This window comes from Sinocyclocheilus anshuiensis, unplaced genomic scaffold (genome assembly GCF_001515605.1).
Source record: "Sinocyclocheilus anshuiensis isolate Anshui unplaced genomic scaffold, SAMN03320099.WGS_v1.1 scaffold552, whole genome shotgun sequence".
Taxonomy (NCBI): domain Eukaryota; kingdom Metazoa; phylum Chordata; class Actinopteri; order Cypriniformes; family Cyprinidae; genus Sinocyclocheilus; species Sinocyclocheilus anshuiensis.
In genome coordinates, this window is record NW_015554362.1 from 1,047,686 (window position 1) to 1,055,331 (window position 7,646).

Below are 7,646 nucleotides of genomic sequence, written 5' to 3' on the forward strand. Positions count from 1 at the left end.
ACACACACATATATATATATATATATTTTTTTTTTTTTTTTTCAAATTAAATCAGTTCTCTTATAACACCCTGTGCTGCTCTTCACAATCAATACAGCTCCTACTTCAACATGGAAAGTCAAAAATCTCCAAAATGGTTTGCCAAGCTTGTGATTTAATAACATATCATATCATCAATAAAATGACACAAGTTGCATCATATATTTCAACTGAATTTAAAAACAGAATTAGAAAAGTGTCACTTTCAGGCACGTAAATTAAATTGAGCACTTTTATTCATTCTGCTCAACAGAATTGCGAAATGCCTTCAAGAAAAATGATAAATGGCTCAAATTTCAATATGCACCTAAACATCTCATCAAATTCACACAAAATCAAATGATCTGAGCTGCTATCCGCATTCATTTCATAGCATTTTACTCCCACTGAATGTCAACCATTCTATTTTAAGAGAAACATTGGAGCTTAAGTTGATACTTGCAAAACATAACTGACAAAAATATTGCTGAACCATGAAAGATTTTTTTTTTTTGAGAAAAATAATACTGACAGTTGCTAAATACATGCTGAGTGGAACCGATTTAATGGAAGAAAAAAAACCTGAATATTTTGTAAGTGCTGCCCTCTTATGCAACACCTCTCTCAATGTGTACCACAGTAAACAGATTCACCTACACACTCAAAACCATCTCTGGACACAGAAGTTAACTTGAATTCCCTCAAGTATTGATTTACTATCAGTAAAATATACCAATAATATTACAGGTAGGTAGTTAGGTAGGTAAGTAAATAGATATTTTTATTTAATATACATAATTTATTAAAATATTATTTAGCATGGAATTAGCAACTGCAAGGTCATGGATTCACATCCTAGGGAATGCATTAACTGATAAACTGTATACTTTGAATGCAATCTAAGCCACTTTAGAGAAAAAGATCTGCCAAATGCATAAATGTTTTTTCTTCTTCTTCTTTTTTATGATATTATTGTAAGGTACAGTGGCCCTATTTGAAGCAGGCTAAATGAAGGAAGTACTGGAAGCTTCACATGCCATAAAATGTGACCTTTATAAATGACTGTGCTGTTTACTGAGATGCAAATGACATATAAACAGCCGTTAGCTGTTTGCCACAAACATTAGATCTATTGTTTCTTACCAACTCCAAACATCTCAAGGACTCGACCATCATTTTAAACGTCATAACAGTCAATCGGCTGTGACAGTGAAAGTCTATAGTAAAACAGAGCAAAAGTATTTCAAGGCTAAGCCATTTCAGCCTTCACAGACTTTCCAGAATGACGCCTTTCCTCGCTGTCTGTCAATCATAGCCGGCGCTGCAATTATTCAAGTGAGATCCGACAGTGGAATCGCTTTTTGAAGAAAAACACAGTTCATACTTGAGTCTCAAACACTTGTCAGTTCTGTAATGTTGAAAAGGGCAAACGAGAGATTTTTATACGTTTGTAAAACATCAAGGCATCAACCCACGTTAAAGCCTGGATCCAACCCTGAATCTGACCTGAAAGACGCCAGATTGACTTTGAGTTCCCTGCACACCGATAAAACATTTTGAGACACACTTCAATTTTGGCACCAGCGACGTTAACAAATGACCCCAACATCATCTGCTGGTTTCACAAACACAACTCTAAAACTCACTGCCATGATGCTAAGGTGCTGCAGTTGGTTGCTTTTTTTGTGGTTGCTAAAGTCTGGAAGGTTGTTAGGTGGTTAATTACAAGAGCAAGTCTTAAAAGCCCACCCCCAAAATAAGCGTTATTACACCGTGGAGCAAATTTTTATGAACGTTTTGTTTTGCTTTTATTTTTATATGCTGAATCACATTACTTTTTGTGTATCATTAACAGTGCTGATGAAAAAATGTTGACAACTTATACAAACTAATCTGTTATTACTCATGCATAAAAATAACATGGTACATGCATGTTGGATGATTTTTGTCTTTTATTACGAGTCCCACAATGTTCTGGAATGTTCCAGAAATCACTAGAATATTACAGCATATTAGAGAATGTTACAGAAAGTTCTAGAATGTTTCCATCCTTCATAATGAAATTGTCTTTCATAATTAAAGAAGTTATAAAATTTGCTGACCAAAATATTGACGCTACTTGAAAATAAATAGTGTAATAATAATTAGCACCACAGAATTACAGAAGAACCATAAAAAAATTTAAGTAAAACAAATTGTTGTTACATTGTTATCCTTAACACAAACTAAGATGAAAATGTAATAAAAATATTTTTTGATAACTGAAATAAAATAAATATTTATTTACTGTTTTCACGGCAGTGTGTGTACTGTATATACAAAATATTAGTCCCTTGTATTTTAATAATTACACGTTATATTATTCTGTATTTAACCTCCTGGGGTCGACAGTTCCGGCGGCGGAACTTTTTGCCTTGATAAACAAATAGTTGTACTACAGTATATTACCTAAATGTGTATTTTTTACCTAAAAGTTGTTTTTTTGCGGTGAAATGTGCCCTGAACATGTTTCTGTGAAATACAGCTATACATGTATGGATTTCAGTTTATTTTCATTTAATAAAACTAATTTATATGACATTTTTGGAATAATAGTTTCTCTAAATATCAATGAGTTAATGTATGAATAAGTATGCCTGTCTATCTATCTATCTTCCTGTCGTTCTATCTATCTATGTATCTATCTGTCATTCATTCTATCTATCGTGTGTTCTATGTATTGTTGTTTCTTTCATTCTTTTTTCTTTCTTTCATTAGTTCTTTCTTTCTAGTCTTCTTTCAATCGTTCTATCATTTCATTGTCTGGCTGCAATCAGACTCCATTCAGTAATAGTGAAGGAGGAGTGAGTCATATCTAGTGACCAGGATATCAGAGAGATTTGGTGGTGGACTCTTTTGACCACTAAATAATCACCCAAATACCCTAGCAACCACAGCAAAACACCCCAGCAACCGCATAGCAATGCCTTCTCAGCCACCCACAACACCCCAGCACTGAAATCGTACAAATCCAGTTTGTTAGTCTTGCTATATCTTCACCTCTTTATTCTCTCTCTCAAGCAGGGAGGAGGAGTAAGAGAGAGGCGTATCCATTTCCTGCATTCCACTGGTGTTTTGATTTATTTGTGTATTTTCAATTACTATTTATTTTTGTGTAAGTGTTTGTGCAGCGGGTCAGCAGACAATAGGACAGATGCAGTTAATTGCTGTAGTCAGAACTGGACCAGCAGTCAAAAGCGCTCACACTTTATTAATAGAGAAATGCACATTATGTTCTCCATAATAATAATGTTAACTGGCCTTTGCCGGGGGTTACACTGTTGTTGGTTCTAATTCTCAGGTGCTTGTGCAACTCACCTTTAGGGCAGAAATTTTGCAATATACATCTGTTATTTCAGGCCACACAAGCCAAATAGCTTATCTCAGGGAGTACAGGCTCTAAAGCATCCGTCCCAATATTCATTCAGCATTGTTGGCAGTTCAAAGTCAAGCATCTCTATTAATATCAGTCACACTTAAGAGTTAGGGATTTAAACAAACTCCTACCTATAAATATGTAAGAAATTTACTCATTTGTAAGGGAATTAATTATTATTATTTCATTCAGGTTTTGAGAGGACTCGGATCTGAAGATTCGAAGTCAACCTGATTAGAACTGATTCCAAATTTGATAATTTACACCTTATCTACAGTTCGTCCAGCGAGACGTTAGCATCCGTGTATATTAACAATTTTAATATCTGTATTCTCCCTGGCCACGGGTTTAATACATGTTTCGATAAGTTATAAGCTACCGTTCATTTGTGTGATGTTCGCAAATGCCTTACAAATATTACACTTTGGCATGTAACTTGTCCTGCACTGATTGTGCTACAGACATGAATGGCACATTAAGGTGTGCTAGAACTTTTCTAAGTGATCTGACTCAAGTTTATCACTTTAAAATTCCTTTACTCTTTTGCTTAATCACTTATTTTGAAGGATTTTCAGACGGACGGACGGATGGATGGATGGAACGATAGAATGATAGAACGACAGAACTATGGATAGATGGATATAACGATAGATAGAACAAAAGAACGAAAGAACGATAGAACGATAGATAGATAGATAGATAGATAGATAGATACAGTTTGTTAGATAGAACAATAGATAGATAAGTAGAACGATGGATGGATGATAGACAGACAGATAGACAGATCCAGTTTGTTAGATTTTGTTAGATCCAGTTTGTTATAGAACGATAGAACGAACGATGGATGGATGGATGGATGGATGGATGGATGGATGGATGGATGGATGGATGGATTTCTTGTACAGATAAGCAGAGCTGGACAGGAACTCATTTGAGACAATTGGCGCCTGGCTGACCGTGATTCAGCTTTTACGGCTCTCAGATGGTTGAGAAGAGATGTTAGTTTCCAGGTGGAATGCGGAGATTCCCTCGTTCATTTGTGTGATGTTCGCAAATGCCTTACAAATATTACACTTTGGCATGTAACTTGTCCTGCACTGATTGTGCTACAGACATGAATGGCACATTAAGGTGTGCTAGAACTTTTCTAAGTGATCTGACTCAAGTTTATCACTTTAAAATTCCTTTACTCTTTTGCTTAATCACTTATTTTGAAGGATTTTCAGACGGACGGACGGATGGATGGATGGAACGATAGAATGATAGAACGACAGAACTATGGATAGATGGATATAACGATAGATAGAACAAAAGAACGAAAGAACGATAGAACGATAGATAGATAGATAGATAGATAGATAGATACAGTTTGTTAGATAGAACAATAGATAGATAAGTAGAACGATGGATGGATGATAGACAGACAGATAGACAGATCCAGTTTGTTAGATTTTGTTAGATCCAGTTTGTTATAGAACGATAGAACGAACGATGGATGGATGGATGGATGGATGGATGGATGGATGGATGGATGGATGGATGGATGGATGATAGACAGACAGATAGACAGATTTTTTAGATTTTGTTAGATCCAGTTTGTTATAGAACGATAGAACGAACGATAGATAGAATGATAGATGGATGGATGGATGGATAGATAGATAGATGGATAGATGGATGGATGGATAGATGGATGGATAGATGGATAGATAGATAGATGGATGGATGGATAGATAGATAGATAGAACGATGGATGGATAGATTGGTAGAACGATTGATGGATGGATGATAGACAGACAGATAGACAGATTTTTTAGATTTTGTTAGATCCAGTTTGTTATAGAACGATAGATAGAACGATAGAACGATAGATATAACGATAGATGGATGGCTGGATGGAACGATAGATAGATAGATAGATGGATAGATGGATGGATGGAACGATAGATAGATGGATGGATGGATGGAACGATGGATGGAACGATGGATGGATGGATGGATGGATAGATAGATAGATAGATAGATGTGCTCAAATAGCAAAACTTTAATCTCTACTGATGGTACAGAACAAGCGTAAAGCTAATTTTTAAGCCCCTAAAATAACAGAAATAACTGATTCTGGACGTTTCTGATCCGAGCAACGATAAAAAGATAATATTATCACAAAAGAACCATTGCAAAATTATGATGACAGTCCATGCAGCTGTCTGCTTTTAACCTTCTCCCACCATGCAACATAATCTGCCTGAGTGTGAGTGAGTGAGTGAGTGAGTGAGTGTGTGTGTGAGTGTGTGGTGTTTATTCCTTTATTTCCAGGCAGTGTGGCGCAGGGAAGTGGGACAAATCTTGTATGCAGTGGGCAGCTGCAGTAGTCACAGCGAGCGTGTAAAATCTCTGAGGAGCGAATGGATACAAAAGACTTCATTTGGTCGTGTCTCTCTGAGCGGCCTGTGTGGGGAAAAGAGGAAAACCACTCGCTTTAAATGATGCAAAACCCTAACAAGAACACGCCATTTGTCTTCATCTAAGAATAAAATATTTTCAGCATCACAATACGGAGAAACGCAGACACATCTGATTCATATTCCCAAAATATGCTCGAGTGTTGACCTTGCGGTTTAAATATCGTCTGATCTGAGCTCAGAATCTGACGCGGCATGAGTACAAACACAATACCGACCCAGAAACAGTCATGTTATGCTTGCAAAACGTGACCCCAGGTGTCTCATTTAAGTCCTGTAGCATGTTCCATCTAAGACAAAAAGAAATGTAATATACTTTTCCAAACAAAGAACGCTCATTCTTTTGGAGAGCGAGAGGAATGGCTTTTGTACGCCCCTTTCTATGAGTGATTTGTAACTTACGAGATTGTTGTTTTTGCCCTTTCCAGCATACACAGAAAGTATGGTAGAACTACATAAAGGTCATTCCAACAAAAATATTGATTTGTTTGTTTGGCTTGAACAATATTAGAGGGGAGAAGTTCATTCTGCTCTAACAAAACTTGGCTTCATTTGTCATGTTGCTTATAGAAATGACTTAAGCGAATCAATGAAGCAACCTACAAGCAAGGTCATCACCACCACGCCAGGATACTGCTCACACAATCATGTTCCCTGCGCTCTTAACATGCACTCACAGTGTCTGATTGTCATTTCAGCATCAGCGGTTGAGTTTAACGCTGAGGACTCGTTCAGTATGCTCTGTTTTCCTGTGCCAAGACTGAAATCTTTCGATTTGCAGAGTCATGCAGGCTGCATTGAATCAAGTTAAAGGCATGTAATATTATTTCAGATTCTCACAAGCTCACACAGTAATTTCAGAGGTTTGATGGAAGTTTTAGCACCTTCTGAGTAGTTTCTTTGGACAATCTAACACATAAATCGCACATTTCCAGCCCAACAATTGTCATACTGAAAATCATTTCTACAATTTGAAATTAAGATGTTGAATCCTATGAACTTATCAATGCGTACATTAATTCTGAATGGACTGGAAACAATCTGAACCACTGTGTGGGAAGGAAAAAAAAACACAAAGGGATGAAGGTACAGTAATTATGCAGCTATTTATAAAGAAAAAATGTATATGAAATATCGATTTGAGCTGGAATCTGTGGTTACCAACTAGTGGGTTGTTGCAGACAGCACGGAAAAACAATGATAAATGTAAATAATGTAATGCAACTAAGCATATAATCATGTATAGTTAGGATAACAAAACAGACAGACTTTTAAAAAGGAAAACAAAACGCTTCCCACATCTTTTGTTGACAATCTCGAAGGCTGCGCATCCAATCAAACTGGCTATTTTGCCAGTTTATAAATCACCTGTAACTTTGTAGATGTTAGTCAAATGATACCAGTGGCAGCAAGCACAAATTGTGTGACATGCCCTCGTCGTCAAAAACAACTTATAAAACTATGAAAGGTGTAAAAAAAAAAAATCAATGATGATGATAAACATGGTTTGTACATACTGTGTTTTGCACAATGAATTATCAGCATAAGTAAATAATATACATATATATATTTAAGAAAAAATGCTGTGTGTGTGTGTGTGTGTGTGTGTTTGTGTGTGTTTGTGCGCGCATTTTTGTGATTTATGAGGACACAAATTTGTATAATGACATGGGTATGACATAGGTATTACAACGAGAAGGTGATTTATGAGGACATTTTGAGTGTCCCCATATTTCAAAAGGCTTATAAAT

At 36.2% G+C, this 7,646-nt stretch overlaps 1 protein-coding gene across 1 annotated transcript in view; it reads right to left on the reverse strand.

Annotated features, from left to right (window-relative positions):
* Positions 1 to 7,646, reverse strand: part of LOC107671459 (CUB and sushi domain-containing protein 3-like) — a 292,685-nt gene that overhangs the window by 216,187 nt on the left and 68,852 nt on the right. The gene's annotated exons all lie outside the window — the stretch shown is intronic.